This window comes from Saimiri boliviensis, chromosome 1 (genome assembly GCF_048565385.1).
Source record: "Saimiri boliviensis isolate mSaiBol1 chromosome 1, mSaiBol1.pri, whole genome shotgun sequence".
NCBI lineage: Eukaryota > Metazoa > Chordata > Mammalia > Primates > Cebidae > Saimiri > Saimiri boliviensis.
The window spans coordinates 284,019,080-284,040,689 of record NC_133449.1 but is presented as its reverse complement, the minus strand read 5'-3'; the positions used below and the strand labels follow the sequence as shown (position 1 = coordinate 284,040,689).

The 21,610-nt window shown below is 38.9% G+C and overlaps 1 long non-coding RNA gene across 1 annotated transcript in view; it reads left to right on the top strand.

The window, feature by feature from the left end:
* Window positions 1–20,950, top strand: part of LOC120364965 (uncharacterized) — a 44,236-nt gene extending 23,286 nt beyond the window's left edge. Inside the window, exons 2-3 of the long non-coding RNA XR_005580042.2 lie at window positions 11,764–11,905; window positions 20,737–20,950. This is a non-coding gene — a long non-coding RNA (uncharacterized LOC120364965). The remainder of the gene's footprint in view (window positions 1–11,763; window positions 11,906–20,736) is intronic.
* The last annotated feature ends 660 nt before the right edge of the window (window positions 20,951–21,610 follow it).

Here is a 21,610-nt window from a genome sequence, read left to right as displayed (position 1 = left end):
CACGTGCTGATGGCTGATGACCCGTGGTTGACAGCGGCTGCTTCATGTGGATAGTGCCAAGAAGAGGCAGCATATCTCATGAGATGAAAAGTGTGAGATGAAAAAGACTCTTCTAAAGAGAGTCTGGGGGCCTCAGTTTCAGTTTGAGATGTTAGTCTGGTTTTCCAGTGTGACCTGAAAGTGGCTCCACTTCTCTGCACCTCAGTTTTCTGTTCTATAAGACAGAAGATGGAATTGAGGCTCTTCTGGCTTCAAAGTTTTATCATTATCAATTTATTTTCTCCTCAAAATACTCTTTTTCTGCTTTCCCTCAAGACAGTAGAACAGTTACCAGTATAAGGCATCTATGCAGACATCAGAAATGTACCATTTGAATATGTTTTAAACTGCACCTATCTTGGTGAATAAACCCTGAAATAAACTGATGACTTGGAGGTACAGTGGTTGCAGCTAAAAGCTCAGTTCATCCGAGAAAATTCCAGATAGAGGAAGCTTGATGTAGGCAGAGATAAAGAAGAACTGTGGTAACATTTAATGAATAGCTGATGGATCCCATCTGACCCTCTGTGTCAGGAGGTAACCAGACGTGTCTTTGTTGAGAAGTCCTGTGACACAGTGCTGTGCTTCCACCTGGCAGGAGATACCAGAACTGGTGGCTGCCTGCATTCAAGCCCCTCTTTCCAGAATGGTAACATTGTGAATTGCTTTAGTCAGGGTTCCTATTCTTGCTGGGGGAGGTATGGCTGTGATAGAAAGGTAACACACCCACCAGGAAAGGCTGATTTGCGTTAGCTAGCTACAGCATTGAATTGGTAACAATAGATGGGATAATAACGGAGTGGTTGGAGGCAGTTTTGCTTTGATCTGGGTATCATTCATAGGTTGAACACAAAGCTACTTTTAGTGGTAGTTAAACATTTGGTGATTGCTGATCAGTAACAATGTACTAGATGTCCTACTGGAGTAGCATGGTTCAGTGGGCAGAACATGGGTTAGAATGTAAAAATATTTGTACTTAAGTGTGTCTGTTTTGCTATTGATTGGTCTTGTGAATTTGGATTCACCCTTTGTCATCTTGGAGTTTGTGTGTGTGTGTGTGTGTGTGTGTGTGTGTGTGTCGGTGTGTGTGTGTGTCTGTGTGTGTGTGTGTATTCATTTGCTTTGAGATGTGGAATCAAGGGAGAGGGTACCTTCAGTAAGATGAGTTTGAAATACTTAAAGGAATGAACCAAAATGAAGGTCAAAATAAAAAAAGAGAATAAATGATCAAGGATATGAAAAAGCTGAACGACAGTATATATATATATATTTTTTTTTGAGACAGAGTTTCGCTCTTGTTACCCAGGCTGGAGTGCAATGGCGTAATCTCGGCTCACCGCAACCTCCGCCTCCTGGGTTCAGGCAATTCTCCTGCCTCAGCCTCCCGAGTAGCTTGGATTACAGGCATGTGCCACCATGCCCAGGTAATTTTTTGTATTTTTAGTAGAGACGGGGTTTCACCATGTTGACCAGGATGGTCTCAATCTCTTGACCTTGTGATCCACCAGTCTCGGCCTCCCAAAGTGCTGGGATTACAGGCTTGAGCCACCGTGCCCGGCCGACAGTATATTTTTATGTAAAGATTTTCTAGACAGAATATTTGAAATATTGAAGCCCCAAAGCACCAATGGTGAAGGACCCCAAACACCAATGGTTAAGAACACCAAGTAATAAAAAGACAAAGGATTGTTAACTCGCAGATTTACTAATTACATTAGATATGCTTTACCTTTTTTTTTGTGATGGAGTTTTGCTCTGTTGCCCAGGCTGGAGTGCAAGGGTATAATCAGCTTACTGCAACCTCCCTCTCCTGGGTTCAAGTGATTCTCCTGCCTCAGCCTTCTGAGTAGCTGAGATTACAGGCATGTGCCACCTTGCCCAGCTAATTTTTGTATTTTTAGTAGAGACAGAGTTTCACCACATTGGTTAGGTTGGTCTCGAACTCCTGATCTCATAATCTACCCTCCTTGGCCTCCCAAAGTGATGGGATTACAGGCTTGAGTCACCACACCTGGCCTACTGTTTACAGTCTTTGGGTAGTGTTGGTTATGTGAGTATATATCCCTGTTCTTTTGTTTGTAAATCGAGGTTGCTAGTTTATAGGTGGAATTTGAGGCCATATTCCATTCTTTGAAGAATTCCTCCAACATATCAGAACTCTACGCATTTTACTCTCTTTTTGCTAACTCTTACTTGGCATAAGTACACACATTCTAGAAAGAATCTTGTGTGTGTATATGTGTATGATCATGTATACTTGAGCAGCATTTTATATATCTTCATTTTAACAAGAAGACAAATATACATGATAAAGGTAACTTAGGTGATGTTGAGAACAACATGAGTGGACAGTATTAATTCCAGGATTCCTCAGACCCAAAGTATTTAAAGGCATGATATGGGTGTTACCCTGTTGATGTTCTTCTACAGAATAGGGGAATTTATGTTCAGCTTGGACTAAATAAGTAATTCCTGTCTTGATTACCTGCCGCAGGAGTTTAAGGGTTCAAACTTTTAGAATGGTGGTTTATAGCACCTGGAATGGGGAGAACCATGGGGAATGGAGAAGGTGCACCCTCAAAGGCGGGAAGTCAGAACCAAGCACTCTACCAAAAATAAGGAAGGTGCAGGATTATGTGAACAGAACTCTCATCCACAATCCACTCCCAGGAAAATGCTGCATATGAACTGAAGCAATTCTTTCATTGGGAAAGTGTCAATGCTGTGAGTAAACCTTGGGAAAGTACATGATCAGTAATCAAATTTTCTATTAAAAAAAAAAAAAAAACCCTACAACATAGTGAAAGGGCAATCTAAATATTGAGGCCAGGTTGTGCAAGATGGGAATTACATAAGATACATAAAAGGTAGGATAGGGGAGCACTGAGAGAAGCTGTATCCAGAATGCAAGCTTGGGGCCCAGTTCTAAGCAGTAATTCTCACTCTGGCACATGTGTTACAATGTTTTACCTACTGGGAGTGCAACTGCTCTCGCTAATCCAGAGGCAGTACAAGAGACGGAATGAGAGTTCAAGCTGTGCACAGTCCCAAATGCTGACTCCTCCACCTATTACCCGTGATGTTGGACAAATTTCCTAAACTCCCCAGACCTCAATTTATGCAATTGTAAAATGCAAACATTAAAGTACTTCCCTTGTGCCTTTTTGTAAGTACTAAATGAGATAATTCATGCCAGGAATTAGGAGAGTGCTCAGTCAGTGTTAGCTATTAGTAAGATGGTGATTTCCTCTGAGAGAATGAGAGGCAAAAGGATTTCGATTATTAAAAATGTAACTGGGCTCTGGTGAGCCAGCAGAAGGCTCATTGTGAAGATGTGTCACTATATAAACAGACAAACGAATGCAGGGAAGTGACAGTACTTGGACTGGAATAAGAAAATGGACAATTTTGAGAGTTTCAAGAAGTATTGAGATTATTTATTTGAGCTTCTAAATTTCAGGCTCCATTGGAGTTTACCACTTTTAGGTATAGATACAGGTAGATATATAGATATAGAAGTGTCTATATTGGTTTTGGTCCCTGGAGTGGAAGCTCTCTGAGTCAAGGTCTTTGTTTGACTCTTCATTCTATCCTCTCCTGTGTTTGGTGAAATACAGTGCCAAGATAGAAAGACACTTTTGGTTGTGATAACATTCTGTAAAGGGCTCTTGTTTCCTAGAGTTGCTTATTGTGGACTGTTAGACTTTGATGGCAGAATTTATACAGTAATCTACGTTGCTCTCTGTAACTGTGATTACACATTTAAAAAAATCTTATGGCATTTTGAGATGACTAAAAGTTTGATTGAGTATAACTGAATTATACTATGTAATATAAATTCATTTATTTTACTAGAAAGTTAATGAAAGCTTAAGTTGCTATAAAACTTTAAAATATTATTGCATATGATAATAAACTCATTTGCCTTCTAATTAAATAATTAGTGAAAACGCTAAGTTGGATATGATATAGAAACATTTCTATTCAGATTTGTCCTAGAATCCACTTCTTGTATTCTACAAGTTCTCTAGAACTTATTTCTCTACTACTTATTTCTCTCATTGTTTCTGTTTTTGGGCCATGATAAAATCCACCGACTTAAGACTAGAAAACCCGGAAACGAATCCATACATCTGTAGTGAACTCACTTTTGACAAATGTGCCAAGAACGCATATTGGGGAAAGGACTTGTGGCTTCAGTAGGTGGTGCTGGGAAAACCAGATAGCTGTATGCAGAAAAACAAAACTAGATCCCTATGCCTGGCCATATACAAGAATCAAATCAAAATGTATCAAAGACCTAAATCTGAGGCCTCAAACTATGAAACTACTAAATAAAACATTGGGAGAGACTCTTCAGGACATTGATCTGAGCAAAGATTTCTTGAGTAATGACCTACAAGCATAGGCCACCAAAGTGAAAATGGACAACTGAGGTCAGATCAAGTAAAAAGCCCTCTGCAAAGCAAAGGAAACAAACAACAAAGAGGTAACCGACTGAATGGAAGAAAATAATTGCAAGCTATCCATCTGAACAGGGATTAATAATCAGAATACGTAAAGAGCTCAAACAATTCAATAAGAAAAAAATCTAATAATCCAATTAAAAGATGGGCCAAAAATGTGAATAAACATTTCCCAAAGAAGACATATGAAGGGCAAACAGGTATATAAAAACCTGCTCAATATCACTGATCATCAGAGAAATGCAAATCAAAACTACAATGAGATATCACCCCAGTTAAAATGGCTTATATCCAGAAGACAGGCAATAATGAATGCAGGTAAGGATGTGGACTAAAGGGATCCCCTTGTACACCTTTGGTGGAAATGTAAATCAGTACAACCACTATGGAGAACAGTTTGGAGGTTTCTCAAAAAACTAAAAAAAGAACTACCATATGATCCAGCAATTCCACTACTAGATACATACCCAAAAGGAAAGAAATCAGTATATTAAAGAGAGGTCTACAGTCCCATGTTCACAATAGCCAAGATTTGAAAGCAAGCTAAGTGTTTATCAACAGATGAATAGATAAGGAAATCCGGTAATATACACAATGGAGTGCCATTCAGTCATAAAAAAGAATAAGATTCTGTCATTTGCAAGAATACAGATGGAACTGGAGGTCATTATTTTAACTGAAATAAGCCAAGAACACAAACTTTGCATATTCTCACTCATTTATGTGAGCTAAAACGGAAAATAATTGAACTCATGGAGACAGAGAACAGAAAGCTGGTTACGGAAGGCTGGGATGAATAATGGGGGTGGAGTTGGGGGAAGTGGGGGTGGTTAATGGATACAAAAATGTAAGTGGACAGAATGAATAAGACATGGCATTTTGTGTTAGAACAAAGTGACTACAGTAAACAGTAATTTATTGTACATTTAAAAATAAGAGTATAATTGGATTGTTTGTAACACAAAGGAAGGATAAATGCTTGAGGTGATGGATCCCTCATTTACTCTGATGTCATTATTATGCATTGTATGCCTGTGTCAAAATATCTCATGTACCCTATAAATATATACACCTATCATGGACCCATAAAACTTAAAAATAAATTATTTTTAGGCCAGGTGCGATAGCTCACGCTTGTGTCTCCAGGACGTTGGGAGGCCAAGGTGGGAGGACTGTTTGAGTTCAAGAGTTCAAGACCATCTGGAGTTAATTTTGGTGTAAGGTGTCAGGAAGGGGTCCTGTTTCTGCTTTCTGCACATGGCTAGCCAGTTTTCCCAACATCATTTATTAAACAGGGAGTCCTTTCCCCATTGCTTGTTTTTGTCAGGTTTGTCGAAGATCAGATGGTTGTGGGTATGTTGTATTTCCTCTGAGACCTCTGTTTTGTTCCATTGGTCTATATCTCTGTTTTGGTACCAGTACCATGCTGTTTTGATTACTGTAGCCTTGTAGTATAGTTTGAAGTCTGGTAGTGTGATACCTCCTGCTTTGTTCTTTTTGCTTAGAATTGACTTGGCTATGCGGGCTCTCTTTTGGTTCCATATGAAGTTTAAGGTGTTTTTTTCCAGTTCTGTGAAGAAGGTCATTGGTAGCTTGATGGGAATAGCGTTGAATCTGTAAATTACTTTGGGCAGTATGGCCATTTTCACGATATTGATTCTTCCTAACCATGAGCATGGAATGTTTCTCCATCTGTTTGTGTCCTCTCTTATTTCATTGAGCAATGGCTTGTAGTTCTCCTTGAAGAGGTCCTTTACGTTCCTTGTTAGTTGTATTCCTAGGTACTTTATTCTCTTTGTAGCAATTGTGAATTAAACATCAGACCTAATACCATAAAAACCTTAGAAGAAAATCTAGGCAAAACCATTCAGGACATAGGTGTAGGCAAGGACTTCATGACCAAAACGCCAAAAGCAATGGCAACAAAAGCCAAACTAGACAAATGGGACCTAATCAAACTCCACAGCTTCTGCACGGCAAAAGAAACAGTCAGTAGAGTGAAGCAACAACCAACAGAATGGGAAAAAATTTTTGCAGTCTACCCATCTGACAAGGAGCTGATATCCAGAATTTACAAAGAACTAAAGCAGATCTACAAGAAAAAAACAAACAAACCTATTCAAAAATGGGCAAAGGATATGAACAGATACTTTACAAAAGAAGACATACAGGAGGCCAACAAACATATGAAAAAATGCTCATCACCACTGGTCATCAGAGAAATGCAAATCAAAACCACATTGAGATACCATCTCACACCAGTTAGAATGGTGATCATTAAAAAATCGGGAAACAACAGATGTGGAGAGGATGTGGAGAAATAGGAACACTTTTACACTGTTGGTGGGAATGTAATTTAATTCAACCATTGTGGAAGACAGTGTGGCGATTCCTCAAGGACCTAAAAATAGAAATCCCATTTGACCCAGCAATCCCATTACTGGGTATATATCCAAAGGATTATAAATCATTCTACTACAAGGACACGTGCACACGAATGTTCATTGCAGCACTGTTTACAATAGCAAAGACCTGGAACCAACCCAAATGCCCATCGATGATAGACTGGATAGGGAAAATGTGGTACATATACACTATGGAATATTACGCAGTGATCAAAAACGATGAGTTCACGTCCTTTGTAGGGACATGGATGAACCTGGAAACCATCATTCTCAGCAAACTGACACAAGAGCAGAAAATCAAACACTGTATATTCTCACTCATAGGTGGGTGTTGAACAATGAGAACACATGGACACAGGGAGGGGAGCACTACACACTGGGGTCTGTTGTGGGGAAATGGGGGAGGGGCGGGGGGTGGGGAGGTGGGAAGAGATAGCATGGGGAGAAATGACAGATAAAGGTGAGGGGACGGAAGGCAGCAAACCACACTGCCAAGTGTGTACCTATGCAACAATCTTGTACATGTTCATCACATGTACCCCAAAACCTAAAATGCAATTTAAAAAAAAAAAAGAGTTCAAGACCAGATTGGGCAACGTAATAAGATCCCACCTCTACAAAAAAATAAAATAAAATAAAAATTAGCCAGGTGTGCTGGTGCATGCCTATAGTCCTAGCTACTTGAGAGGCTGAAGTGGGAAGGTTGATTGAACCAGGGAGGTTGAGGCTACAGTGAGCTGTGATTGTGCCACTGCAGTCATCCTGGGGGACAGAACAAGACACTGTCTTAAATTTTTTTTTTTTTTAAATCCGATGGTTTGAATGCTTCCTTTAGTGTTTCTATCAGGTCCTTCCTTAATATCCTATACATATAACATAGAATTACATATAAGATACAAAAGCTGGAAAACTTAGATGAGATGGCTAAATTCCTAAACACATACACCCTCTCAGGACTGAGCCAGGAAAAAATTCGTTCCCTGAACAGACCAATAACAGGCTCTGAAACAGAATCAGTAATAAACAGTCTACTATCCAAAAAAAGCCCAGGACAAGACAGGTTCACAGCTGAATTCTATCAGATGTACAAAAAAGAGCTGGTACCATTCCTACAGAAACGATTCCAAAAAAACTGAGGAGGGGGGACCCCTTCCCAAGTCATTATATGAAGTCAGCATCATCTTCATACCGAAACCTGGCAGAGACATAACAAAAAAAGAAAATTTCAGACCGATATCCTTGCTGAACACTGATGCAAAAATCCTCGATAAAATACTGGCAAACCAAATCCAGCAGCACATCAAAAGCTTATCCACCAGGATCAAGTAGGCTTCATCTTCAGGATGCAAGTCTGGTTCCACATAGGCAAATCAATACATGCGATTCATTACATTAACAGAACGAAAGGCAAAAACCCCATGATTATCTCAATAGATGTAGAAAAGGCTTTTGATAAAATTCAACACCCTTCATTTTAAAAACTCTCCATAAACATAATGCAGAGCTAGATAGTGCAAGAACATACCTCAACATAATAAGAGTCATCTATAACAAACCAACGGCCAACATTATCCTGAATGGGTAAAAGTTGGAAGCATTCCCCTTGAAAACCAGCACAAGACAAGAGGAGTGCCCTCTCTCACCACTTCTATTCAACATAGTGTTGGAAGTTCTAGCCAGACCAATCAGGCAAGAGAAAGAAATAAAGGGTATTCAAAAAGGAAGAGAGGCTGTCAAAATATCTATTCATAGAGGACATGATTCTATATCTAGAAAACATCATAGTCCTGGCCGGAAAGCTCCTCCAGCTGATAAACAACTTCAGCAAAGTCTGAGGGTACAAAATCAATGTACTAAAATCAACAGCATTCCTATATACCAGCAACAGTCAAATCTAGAGCCAAATCAAAAAGACAACCCCATTCACAATGACCACAGAAAAAATAAAATGACTAGGAATACAACTAACTCGGGAGGTGAAAAGAAGTGCACAATACTGTTCAATTACAAATTACAGAGAGAATTACAAAACACTGCTCAAAGAAATCGGAGAAGACACAAACAAATGGAAAAAACATATCATGCTAGTGGATACAAAGAATCAATGTCATTAAAATCGGTATCCTCTCCAAAGCGATTTACAGATTCAATGCTATTTGTATCAAACTACCAGTGACATTCTTCACAGAACTAGAAAAAACTATTTTAAAACTGATATGAAACTGAAAAAGAGCCTAAATAGCCAGGGCAGTCCTAAGATAAAAGAACAAAGCTGGAAGTATGTTACCCAACTTCAAACTCTACTGCAAAGGCTGCAGTAACCAAAACAGCATGATACTGGTATAAAAACAGGCACATACAGAACAGAACAGAGAGCCCAGAAATAAGGCTGCACATCTATGACCCTCTGATTTTTGACAAAGCTGACAAAAACAAGCAATAGGAAAAAGACTTTCTATTGAATAAATGGTGCTGAGATAACTGGCTAGCCACATGCAGAAGATTGAAGCTGGACCCCTTCCTTAGACCGTACATAAAAATCAACTCGAGATAGATGAAAGACTTAAATGTAAAACTCAAAACTATCAAAACCCTAGAAGACAACCTAGCAATACCATCCTAGACATAAGAACAAGCAAAGATTTCATGACAAAGACACCAAAAGCAACTGCAACTGAAAGCAAAAATTAAGTGGGATCTAATTAAACTTGCACACTCGACATCTGACAAAGGTCTAATATCCAGCATCAGTAAGGAACTTAAACAAATTTACAAGACAAAAACTGACAACCCCATGAAAAAGTGGGCAAAGGGCATGAATGTACACTTCTCAAAAGAAAACATACATGCAGCCAACAAGCACATGAATGAAAGTTCAGTATCATTGATCACTAAAAAGAGGCAAATCAAAACTACAATGAGATACCATCTAACCCAGTCAGAATGGCTATTACGAAAAAATAATAATAATAAGAAAACAGATGCTGGCAAGGTTGTGGAGAAAATGGAACACATATACACTGTTGGTGGGAGGGTAAAGTAGTTCAACCATTGTGGAAATCAGTATGGCGATTCCTCAAAGATGTGAAAACAGAAGCACCATTTGACCCAGCAATCCTATTACTGGATATATACCCAGAGAAATAACAGTCATTCTACCATAAAGACACAGGCACATGAATGTTTATTGCAGCACTATTCACAATAGCAAAGACATGAAATCCACCTAAATGCCCATCAGTGACAGACTGCATAAAGAAAAATATGGTATATGTACATATATATACCACAAAACACTATAGAGCCATAAAAAATGAAATCCTGTCTTTTGAGAGAACATGGGTGGAGCTGAAGGCTATTACCCTTAGCAAACTAACATAGGAACACATAACCAACTACTGCATGTTCTCACTTATAAGTGGGAACTAAATGATGAGAACTTATAAACACAAGGAAAAAATGGCTGGGCACAGTGGCTCATGCCTGTCATCGCAGCACTTTGAGAGGCTGAGGCAGGTAGATCACGAGGTCAGGATATCGAGACCATCCTGGTTAACATGGTGAAAACCTGTCTCTACTAAAAATACAAAAATTAGCCAGGCAGGTGGTGGGTGCGCGCCTGTAATCCCAGCTACTCAGGAGACTCAGGTGCCAGGATGACTTAAACCTGGGAGGTGGAGGCTGCAGTGAGCCCAGATTGTGCCATTGCACTCCAGCCTGGGTGACAGAGTAAAACTGTGTCTCAAAAAAAGAAAAAAAAAAAAAAAAGAGAGAGATAACCCAAAAATCAAAGAAAGAAACAATAGACACTGAGGATTACCTGAGGATGGAGGGTAGGAGGAGGGAGAGGAGCAGAAAAGATCATTATTGAATACTGGGCTTAGCACCCAGGTAATGAAATCATCTGTACAACAAACCCCCATGACACGTTTTTACCTGAGTAACAAAGCTTCACTTGTACCCCTAGACCTAAGATATAAGTTAAAAAAAATGCATTGGTCTAAATGTTTCCTTCAGTGCTTCTATGAGGTCCCTCCATACTGTAAAATACACATGTATTGCATGTATAATCATATATTGTATGAGATAATTTATATATAACTTTATAAAATATTAAATAGGTTACATAAATAGTATTACATACAAATATATATGAAATGGTAGTATACACCTATATAGTATTTGACAGTATTTAATTGCTTTGGGATAAAGATAATAAGGAGAAAATGGCTAGAAGATAGATACACATGTATATGTCAATAAATTTCAATATGTTAATATATACATATTAATGTGTTTGCTATTGTTACTGTGTACTAATATCTATCTGTATTTAGCTTGTTAATAAATACGCTTGCTTAAGATTAGATTGGAGCCTTTGTTAATTACATTGCTAAGGCGCTCTTCTTTCCTCTGATACCCATCACCAGGCTGAGTTTCAGTTTCATTTATTTCCCATCGCCATCTCTAATTATTTGGGAGATGTACTGTGGCTTGTTGCCTCTCCGTCTGCTCTGAGAGGTTCTGTCTTTCATCAGCTGCCAGGATATTCTGCCCCTGCGTCTCTGCCACACTGATATAGGGGAAGCTTGCTCCACTCCCCACCCCCATCTCTTTTTATTTTTATTTTTTATTTTTTACTGGAAGAGTTATCTCTGAAGGTTTTTCCCTGAACTGGATATGTCTCTCCTTGAATTGAATATGTCCAAGCACAGCTGGTTCCATGGACACCTGATCTATTCAGTTGCACAGGGTCCCATTCTCAGAAGAGCCCCGTACTTGACGCAATTCTCTGCTGTTTTATATTCTGGATAATTTTTGAACAAGAAGTCCTACCTTTATATTTTTCACAGGTCCCTGCAAACGATAGAGGCAGTCCTGTTTCAAAACGCCATTAAGCATCCTTCTGAGCTGCGGACAGTCATCGGACCAGTCTTCAGCCGTGCCCATGACAGCAGCAGTGACAGCACACCGCTTTGCTCATGATATGGATCAGTAAGTGTTCAAGTGAGCCCTGCTCTCTCTACAGGTGTTAAGCACTCACTCCACATCCCTCCCACACTGAGGCTCATGCAGTGAATAGTAAGGGACCTTCGCATAGTGTCACGGGATAAATAATTGAAAACTCGAAGACTGAATCTTTACTTTACGCAAGTAAGTTCTGGAAGGAATTCTCTTAAAGTCTGTCATCGTGCTATTAGAGACACAAATTCTCTTCAGCGCTAAGGTAGTGGCCAGTAGCATGTTGTATAGTTGAGGAGCTTTAACAGAAGGAAGGAAATGTAGCGCTGTGTTAGTTTTCCAGGGCTGCCGGAACACATCAGCACACACTAGGTCACTAAAAACAACAGAAATTACTTCTCTCCTCCAATTCTGGAGACCGTAAGTCTGAAATCAAGGTATCGGCAGAGCCTTACTCCCCAGAGGCCCTCGGGAGGAATGTGATCCTTTCTTTTTCTAGCTTCTGGTGGCTGCAGCTGTTCCTTGGCGTGTGGCTGTGTCTCTCCATGCTACATCTTCGGGTCACCTATTCCTCATATGTGTGTCTCTCCTTTGTGTGTCTGTCTCCAAACTCAGACTCTTTCCTAAAAGGACACAGGTGGTTGCATTGAGATCCCAGAACCTGTGATTGCACCGAGAACCCAGACAGAGAATACTGGATTTGCATCTTTTTGGGTGCCACCGTTCAGGCCACTGTAGGCACTGATGCCGATACGAATGTTTAAGATACTCAAGCAGGCACCATTTGGGAAGGTGTTCAGTGCACATGCCGGCACCTTCATTTTTAAACGAGGTGTTCCTCAAAGCACAAAACCCAAAGCTGTCACCTTTTCAAAGCCAATTCAGAGATACGTGTTTTCAGGCATGGAAGGCTTTTGCGGTGTGCTCCGTTCTCTGCTGTTTTTACAGTGAATCTTAAAGATGTCTGCCCTAAATGGTCTACATTATTCTAGCTTGTTCACTGGTTCAAAGGGTATAGTATAAATTTTGCACCAGTGGTTCATCTCAACTCTCTTGACCCTTGGAAAGGGCTCAATACACAGTCAGCTCTTTGAATTTCATATGTACTACATGGGTCTACATGCTGTCATTTTCATCAGTATTTTTGTGTTAGAAACTAGGAAATATGAAAAAGTCACTTCGTTTCTCTAGTCCTATGGAAAGGTGAGGGGATTAGGTTAATTTTTGGTTCAATTCCCTTGAATTGAGTATTTTGTGATTATTTTGTAAAGTAGCATGTAAGCACTATGAGGGTAGAAATGAAAAACAATTTTTTTATTATGGAAAACTGAAACTTATGCTAGATAATGTGTCCCTACACACTCATTAACCAGATTCCACATTTAATAATTTAACTCAAAGTTAACATTATCCAAGCCACCTTGTTATATTACTAAATGCATAACAAGTAGTTTGTTGAGAATTTAATCTCCAGTTTAAAAACAAATTCTGTGCAGAGAATTCTGCTTTTATCAAGATCTTCACAACCAAAGCCTGTAATGCAATGTTTAGATGCATAAATACTACAAAGTTTTGGGGAAATAAAACAACTTCAAAGTTGGCACCAAACCTATGGTGTGAGAAATAATTTTTTTAATTCCTTTTTTCATTGTGTTGTTTCGATTTTTGAAATTCTATGAGCTGCAAATAAAGGGAGAAAATGGGAGGTGATGATGTATTTCTAAGTCTCCTACTGAGCTCTTAGGACCATTAGCACAGAGTTGGTCTGAAAAGACAAGAATGAATGAGGTTCTCAGGAGAACCAGGGAAAGGCATAAAGCAAGAGGCTGAGAGAAGGACCCTGAGAACTGGTGACCATTCAGGTAACTAGAAAAAGGAGGAGACTTAGAAGTATTCATCACATAAACAGAACCAAAGACAACAACCACGTGATTATCTCAATAGATGCAGAGAAAGCCTTTGACAAAATTCAACAGCCCTTTATGCTAAAAACTCTCAAGAAACTAGGTATCGATGGAATGTATCTCAAAATAATAAACGCTATTTACGACAAATCCACAGCCAGTATCATACTGAATGGGCAAAAACTGGAAGCATTCCCTTTGAAATCTGGCACTTGACAAGGATGCCCTCTCTCACCACTCCTATTCAATATAGTACTGGAATTTCTAGCCAGAGCAATCAGGCAAGAAAAAGAAATAAAATGTATTCAGTTAGGAAAGGAGGAAGTCAAACTGTCTCTATTTGCAGATGACATGATTGTATATTTAGATCCTGTCATCTCAGTCCCAAATCTCCTGAAACTGATAAGCAACTTCAGTGAAGTTTCAGGATACAAAATCAATGTGCAAAAATCACAAGCATTCCTATACACCAATAACAGACTTAAAGAGAGCCAACGCAAGAACAAACAGCCATTCACAATTGCTACAAAGAGAATAAAATACCTAGGAATACAACTAACAAAGGATGTAAGGGACCTCTCCAAGGAGAACTACAAAGCACTGCTCAATGAAATAAGAGAGGAGGCAAACAGGTGAAGAAACATTCCATGTTCATGGTTAGGAAGAATCAATATCATGAAAATGGCCATACTGCCCCAAATAATTTATAGATTCAATGCTATGCCAATCAAGCTACCAATGACCTTCTTCACAGAACTGGTAAAAAACCACTTTAAACTTTATATCAAACCAAAAGAGAGCCCGCATAGCCAGGACAATACTAAGCAAAAATAACAAAGTTGGATGCATCATGATGCCTGACTTCAAACTATACTAAAAGGCTACAGTAATCAAAACAGCATGGTACTGGTATCAAAACAGAGACATAGACCAATGGAACAGAACAGAGGCCTCGGAAGCAACATCACACATCTACAACCATCTGATCTTTGACAAACCTGACAAAAACAGGCAATAGGGAAAGGATTCCTTGTTTAATAAATGGTGTTGGGAAAACTGGCGAGCCATGTGCAGAAAGCAGAAACTGGATCCCTTCCTGACACCTTACACTAAAATTAACTCCAGGTGGATTAAAGACTTAAACATAAGACCTAACACCATAAAAACCCTAGAAGAAAATATAGGCAATACCATTCAGGACATATGCATAGACAAGGACTTCATGACTAAAACACCAAAAACATCGGTAACAAAAGCAAAAATAGACAAATGAGATCTAATTAAACTCCAGAGCTTCTGCACAGCAAAAGAAACAATCATTAGAGTGAACCAGCAACCGACAGAATGGGACAAAAACTTTTGCAATCTACCCATCTGACAAAAGACTTATATCCAGAATCTACAAAGAACTAAAACAGATTTACAAGAAACAAACCCATTCAAAAGTGGGCAAAGGATACGAACAGACACTTTTCAAAAGAAGACACATATGAGGCCAAGAAACATGAAAAAATGCTCATCATCACTGGTCATTAGAGAAATGCAAATCAAAACTACATTGAGATACCATCTCATGCCACTTAGAATAGCAATCATTAAAAAATCTGGAGACAACAGATGCTGGAGAGGTTGTGGAGAAATAGGAACACTTTTACACTGTTGGTGAGAGCATAAATTAGTTCAACCATTGTGGAAGACAGTGTGGTGATTCCTCAAGGACCTAGAAATAGAAATTCTATTTGACCCAGCAATCCCATTACTGGGTATATATCCAAAGGATTATAAATCGTTCTACTGTAAGGACACATGCACATGTATGTTCATTGCAGCACTATTTACAATAGCAAAGACTTGGAACCAACCCAAATGCCCATCGATGATAGACTGGACAGGAAAAATGTGGCACATATACACCATGAAATACTATGTAGCCATAAAAAACGATGAGTTCGTTTCCTTTGTAGGGACATGGATGAATCTGGAAACCATCATTCTCAGCAAACTGACACAAGAACAGAAAATCAAACACCATATATTCTCATTCATAGGCGGGTGTTGAACAATGAGAACACATGGACACAGATAGGAGAGCATCACACACTGAGGTCTGTGTGGGGGGATTAGAGGAGGGATGGTGGTGGGCAGGGAGTTGGAGAGGGATAACATGGGGAGAAATGCCTGATATAGGTGATGGGGATGGAGGCAGCAAACCACAATTCCATGTATGTACCTGTGCAACAATTCTGCATGTTCTTTACATGTACCCCTGAACCTAAAATACAATAATATGAATATCCATATATGTATAAAAAGAAGTATGTTAACACAGGGAATACAACCTAGAATAGCCTGGTGACCTGATCCAGAAGCCACAGGAAGAGGATTGCTTTTTTTTTAATTGGAGATGGAGTCTCACTCTGCCTCCCAGGCTGGAATGCAGTGGCATGATCTCTGCTCACTCAACCTCTGCCTCCCGGGTTCAAGCTATTCTCCTGCCTCAGTCTCCTGAGTACCTGGAACTACAGGTGTGTGCCACCATGCCCAACTAATTTTTGTATTTTTAGTAGAGACGTGGTTTCACCATGTTGGCCAGGATGATCTCAATCTCTTGACCTCGTGATCCACCCGCCTTGGCCTCCCAAAGTGCTGAGATTACCGGCATAAGCCACCGTGCTTGGCTGAAGGGGATTTGTTTTTTTAAGGGAAGTGAGCGGTGAACATTGTCAAATCCTGCATTTGACATATGAGAGGAGTGTCAGTGGCATGATGAAGGCAGAAGCCGGACTTGAGAAGTCAATGGAAATTGACCAAGAGACGACAGAACAGATTGACAGCTCTTAGAAGGAGCCCAGTTTTTAGGTGGGAGGAGAATAGGCAATAGCTAGTGGGTATCTGAGGAGGGTGAAGTTAATTATTTGCAACGCAGGAGACATTTGATAGTATTTAAATGCTTCTGGGATAAAGGCAGTAAGGAGAAAAGATAGAAATAAATGAATATGTGACAATTTCAGAGAGGTTACTGTGGGACTTAGACCACAGGTAGGGAATAATTTATAGGTGGAGGAGGAATCATCATTGTGATGGAAGAGAAGAGAGAAAGCTGAAAAATCTGATCTGGATACAGATGTAGGTACACCTTTAAGGGTAGGAACTGATGAGTTTTCATCTAATATATATGTGCTTTATACACACACACACACACACACACACACACACACACACATAGAGATACCTGTAGATAGTTTCAGTTTTCCATGATAATCATTTATTTTTATGGAGAAAAAATAGAATAATATCAACCAACTAACCAAAGTGTTAAATCTAATTGGTCTTACCGTATTCAAGAGAGTGGTAATACAATTCTTACACAACACGTCCATGTCCACATGCACACACACACACACACACACACACACCCCAAAAATAAAATCATCCAAGCTAAATGAATCCTACAGTCAATCTGAGAGCCCTTAGGAATAAAAATATACACCTCTATATGGTGTACATATATATATCTATATATGTATATAGATATATATAAAATTATATATAAAATATATATTTTCTCTCTATATAAACATGCATATATTTTATATATAATAGTATAGGTACTATATTTATAGTATATATATTATATAGATTATACATGTATATATAATTTTTTCAGGGAGGTGACGATGCAGTCTGCTGAGAAGCAGGAGACTATTGCTATAATCTCAGTGAACACTAAATACGGAATAAATGCTAATAAGCAATGCTAAAAAACATGTGTTCTGAACAATTTGTTGGTAATCACCTTTTTCTCCCTGTTTTTAAGCTTGAAATTTTTTTAAATAACCGTCAGCAATGGTACCTAAACAGAAATTATAAAATAAAATACTCATTTATTTTTATGGAGAAAAAATGGAATAAAAGCAACCAACTAACCGAAGTGTTAGATCCAAATTGGCCTTACTGTATTCCAGAGAGTTTTAGTGGTAATACAATTCTCACACAACACACACACGTCCACGTGCACACCCCCCACAAATCAAATCATCCAAGGTAAATGCACCTTACAGTCAATCTGAGAGCCCGTAAGAATAAACGTGTGTTTCTTACTATGCTCTGTGATTGTCACTCCCTTGGATCTCATGCCCAATGCTAAAAACGAGTGAAGCATGTAAGTCTCTAAGACACAGAGTTTGTCAGCTGATTCTCATTAGTCAAGGATGAGAGGAGAGCCGTAAGAGGAACAAGGCCAGGAAAGCGGGCACAGCACTGTTAAAGATCTCAGTACACGGCTCAGAGGAGGCGGTGTGCTTCCAAAGGGAAGGGTTAGGGGAAGGAGGGGCATGGTTGTGTTTGAATTTTGTTGTTCCACTTCTAAGGAAATGCCAGTTCCTACAGAGCACACCTCTCTTTCTTTTCTGTCTCCTTGTCGCATATTTTCTTTTTCTTTTGTTTTCTTCTGTCTTCACCTTTGCATGCCCCAGAGTTAAAGGATGGAGGTGACCACCGGAGAGTAGAATCGATTCAGATCTGGTAGAACAGAGGGTTGGAATGAATCTTCCCGGGCCGTCAGCTTGTGTTCTACCATGCAAGGAATTCATCTTTCTTTTCCACCTCTCTTTTATGTTGTTCAGCTAAAACAGGAAGCAGCAAAATAGCTTGTAAGCACAGTGTTGGTTTTTTTTAAACTTGAGATGCATTTTAGTGTCATCACAGAGCTAACTTCTGTTTAGACCTATTTGATACCCAACAAGAAATTTTGTGAAATAAAATGAAACACTTACAGTCTCTGAATGTCATAAACACTTTCAATTATGTGTTTAAATTCAGTATCTGGGTAATAATTAAAGAAGTTACAACCAGACAAATCAACTTGGAAATAAATGCCTAGAACTATGCTTGCTAGGTTTAGGGCATCTAAGCCATTGACTGTCTTTCTGAAAGACCGTGACAAATAAGAAATTCTCCTGCCATGGATAAAATTTTAAAAATTACAAAATACTTAAAAATATCAGATATTTTATGTCTAGAGAGGCAGGGTTTAAATTTTGTACATATTCACACCATTTTCTCCAGGATACATAGCATGTAGAAAAATGTTCTCCCCGCACTTTGGGAGGCTGAGGTGGGCAGATCACGAGGCCATTAGTTCAAGACCAGCCTGACTAACATGCCAAAACCCCGTCACTACTAAAAATACAAAAATTAGCCAGGCGTGGTGGTGCTTGCCTATCATCCCAGCTACTAGAAAGGCTGAGGCAGGAGAATCACTTGAACCTGGGAGGTGGAGGTTACAGTGAGCCAAGATTGTGCCACTGCGCTCCAGCCTGAGCGACAGACCAGGACTCTGTCTCAGGGAAAAAAAAAAAAAAAAAAAAGATGAAGAAAACAATGTTCAATAGATATTTGTTGAAAGTAGTTTTTTGAGTATCTATTTGAAAAACAGGATACATCTAAAAAGAGTCTGTCAAGGATCTGAAAACATAGCCACCTAATTGGTATGTTTCTTCTTCTTTTTTTCAAGGCAGAGTCTTGTTCTTGTTGTCCAGGCTGGAGTGCAGTGGCACAATCTCAGCTCACTGAAACCTCTGCTTCCTGGTTTCAAGCAGTTCTTTTGCTTCAGCCTCTCGAGTAGCTGGGATTACAGGTGCCCGCCAACACGTCCAGATAATTTTTGTATTTTTAGTAGAGATGGGGTTTTGCCATGTTGGCCAGGCTGGTCTGGAACGCCTGACTTCCTGATTCGCCTGCTTTGGCATCCCCAATTACTGGGATTACAGGCATGAGCCACTGTGCCCAGCCTCTTTCTTATTTTTAATTTGAAAACCAGAGCCTCATCATTGCTTTGGGAGAATAACAGTTTTACCACTATCCTCTGCCAGTACCTTTATGGATGTATCCAGAAAGGCTCTGATTGGAAACATTCTGCAAAAGAATGATGGTAGTTCTGACATTTTTTTTTTTTAAATTTAATTGGGCATAGGATAGAAATGGATGAAATGCTTTAAAAACATTACAGGGGATTTTAGAGCAAGAATAATGCTCTGAAATAAACATAATGGGATGAAGAATGATGACACTTTTTAGTGGGAAAAATTTTAAGTGCTTTTATCCTTTTAAAAAGCAATTCAAAAATTATCCTGACACTAATGCTTAGAAAGTGTCTGTAATTTTTCTCTGGAGCACTATAAAATATGAGCTGGTTCTCCCCCATCTGTGATAGTTGACATGGAAAGCTGTCTAATATGTGCAGGAGATCATGTACTTTTTGTTGTTGTTGTTGAGACAGAGTGTTGCTCTATCACCCGGCTGGAATGCAGTGGTGCAATCTCTGCTCACTGAAACCTCTGCCTCTTGGGCTGAAGCCATTTTCCCACCTCAGCCTCCCAAGTTGCTGGGACTACAGGCATGGGCCACCACACCCAGATAATTTTAGCATTTTTTTTTGTATTGGCTTGGTGCAAAAGCAATTGAGGTTTTTGCAATAAATATGGGTTTTCATTATCTTGCCCAGGTTGGTCTCCAGATCCTGGGCTCAAGTGATCTGCCTGCCTCAGCCTCCCAAGGTGCTGGGAATACAGTCATGAGCCAGTAAAACATTTCTGGGTAACTCAACATATATCTTGTTATTTATAAACTTCATTTATGTGCTGTAGTCATTGTGTATACTAAATATTAGAAATGTAATTCTTGCTTTTTAGATAAAAATAAAGACAAACGGACATTATTTTTTTTTCTTTATTGCTCAATTATCTTGCTTATTTTTTGGGGTATATAGCCTTTTCTTCCCCACTTTGTTTTAGAAATCATTAATGTGTAGGCAAAGAAGCACATAATCTTTAAGAGAAAAATGGAAGATATAAAAAGCTTAGCTATTTTCCATCTCTCCGTAGAGTATAATGAGAGATGGCTGTCATACAGTAGTTGATTTTTATTAAAAGATTACGTACCTCTGTTTGTTTTATTTAGGGGTTAATTTTCAAGTTTTGGATGCCTCTCCCTCTTTGAGTTGCCATTTGTTTCTGCTTATAACCTACTGCTCATGGCTTTAGTACTCATAAATATTGAAAAGGGAAGGCCTCAGGTGACTTACAAAGGCACTGATGTAAATACGTGTTTCTGGGGAAGGTGAAGTGAAGGTGTTGGATTAAGCATGACTATCACAGGTGTTCTTGTACCACATCTATGCCCCCCCAGGTGAGTTAAGTAAAACTGGTTACTGAGTATCAAAGTATAATAAGGTCTCAGAACTTTGAGTCACTTTTTTAAATTGACTATCATAGATTCCATTTTAAGCTCGTTTACTGAAGACGATCACAGTGTTATTCTCATTGCTAATTTTATTCCCGAATCACCAGTAATCCAAGTGATTAGATCATCCTTGATTTTACAAGAAGAAAAAATGTTCAACAATGTTAATATTAAATGAATTTGTATTAAATATCATTTTTATGTAAGTTCTAGGTCTTGCTATCGTGTTCTGCATTCAATAAAATACCAGAATGCAAGTCAAAAATGCCCATATCAAACACTGACCAGTTTTTACTTTGAAGTATTAAAATCTAGTTTCTGTAATACTTAATAGAATATTAATCATAGGACAATACAACAAAAAATAAAGACACCCATCAAAAAAATGTTTCAACTACTTGATTCATGTACAGACTAATATCTTCATATGCAGTGAAGTGCTGTCAAGTTCTGATTCTTTTACTATCTTTGTTTATGCAACAGCAAAATCAGGATTAGGAAAGAAATGTTGAGAAGGCAAGTTGCTTAGAATTTGGATAACTCTAAGTTTAACATTTATATTAATTTTTTGAACTGAGAAGTTGAGTAATTC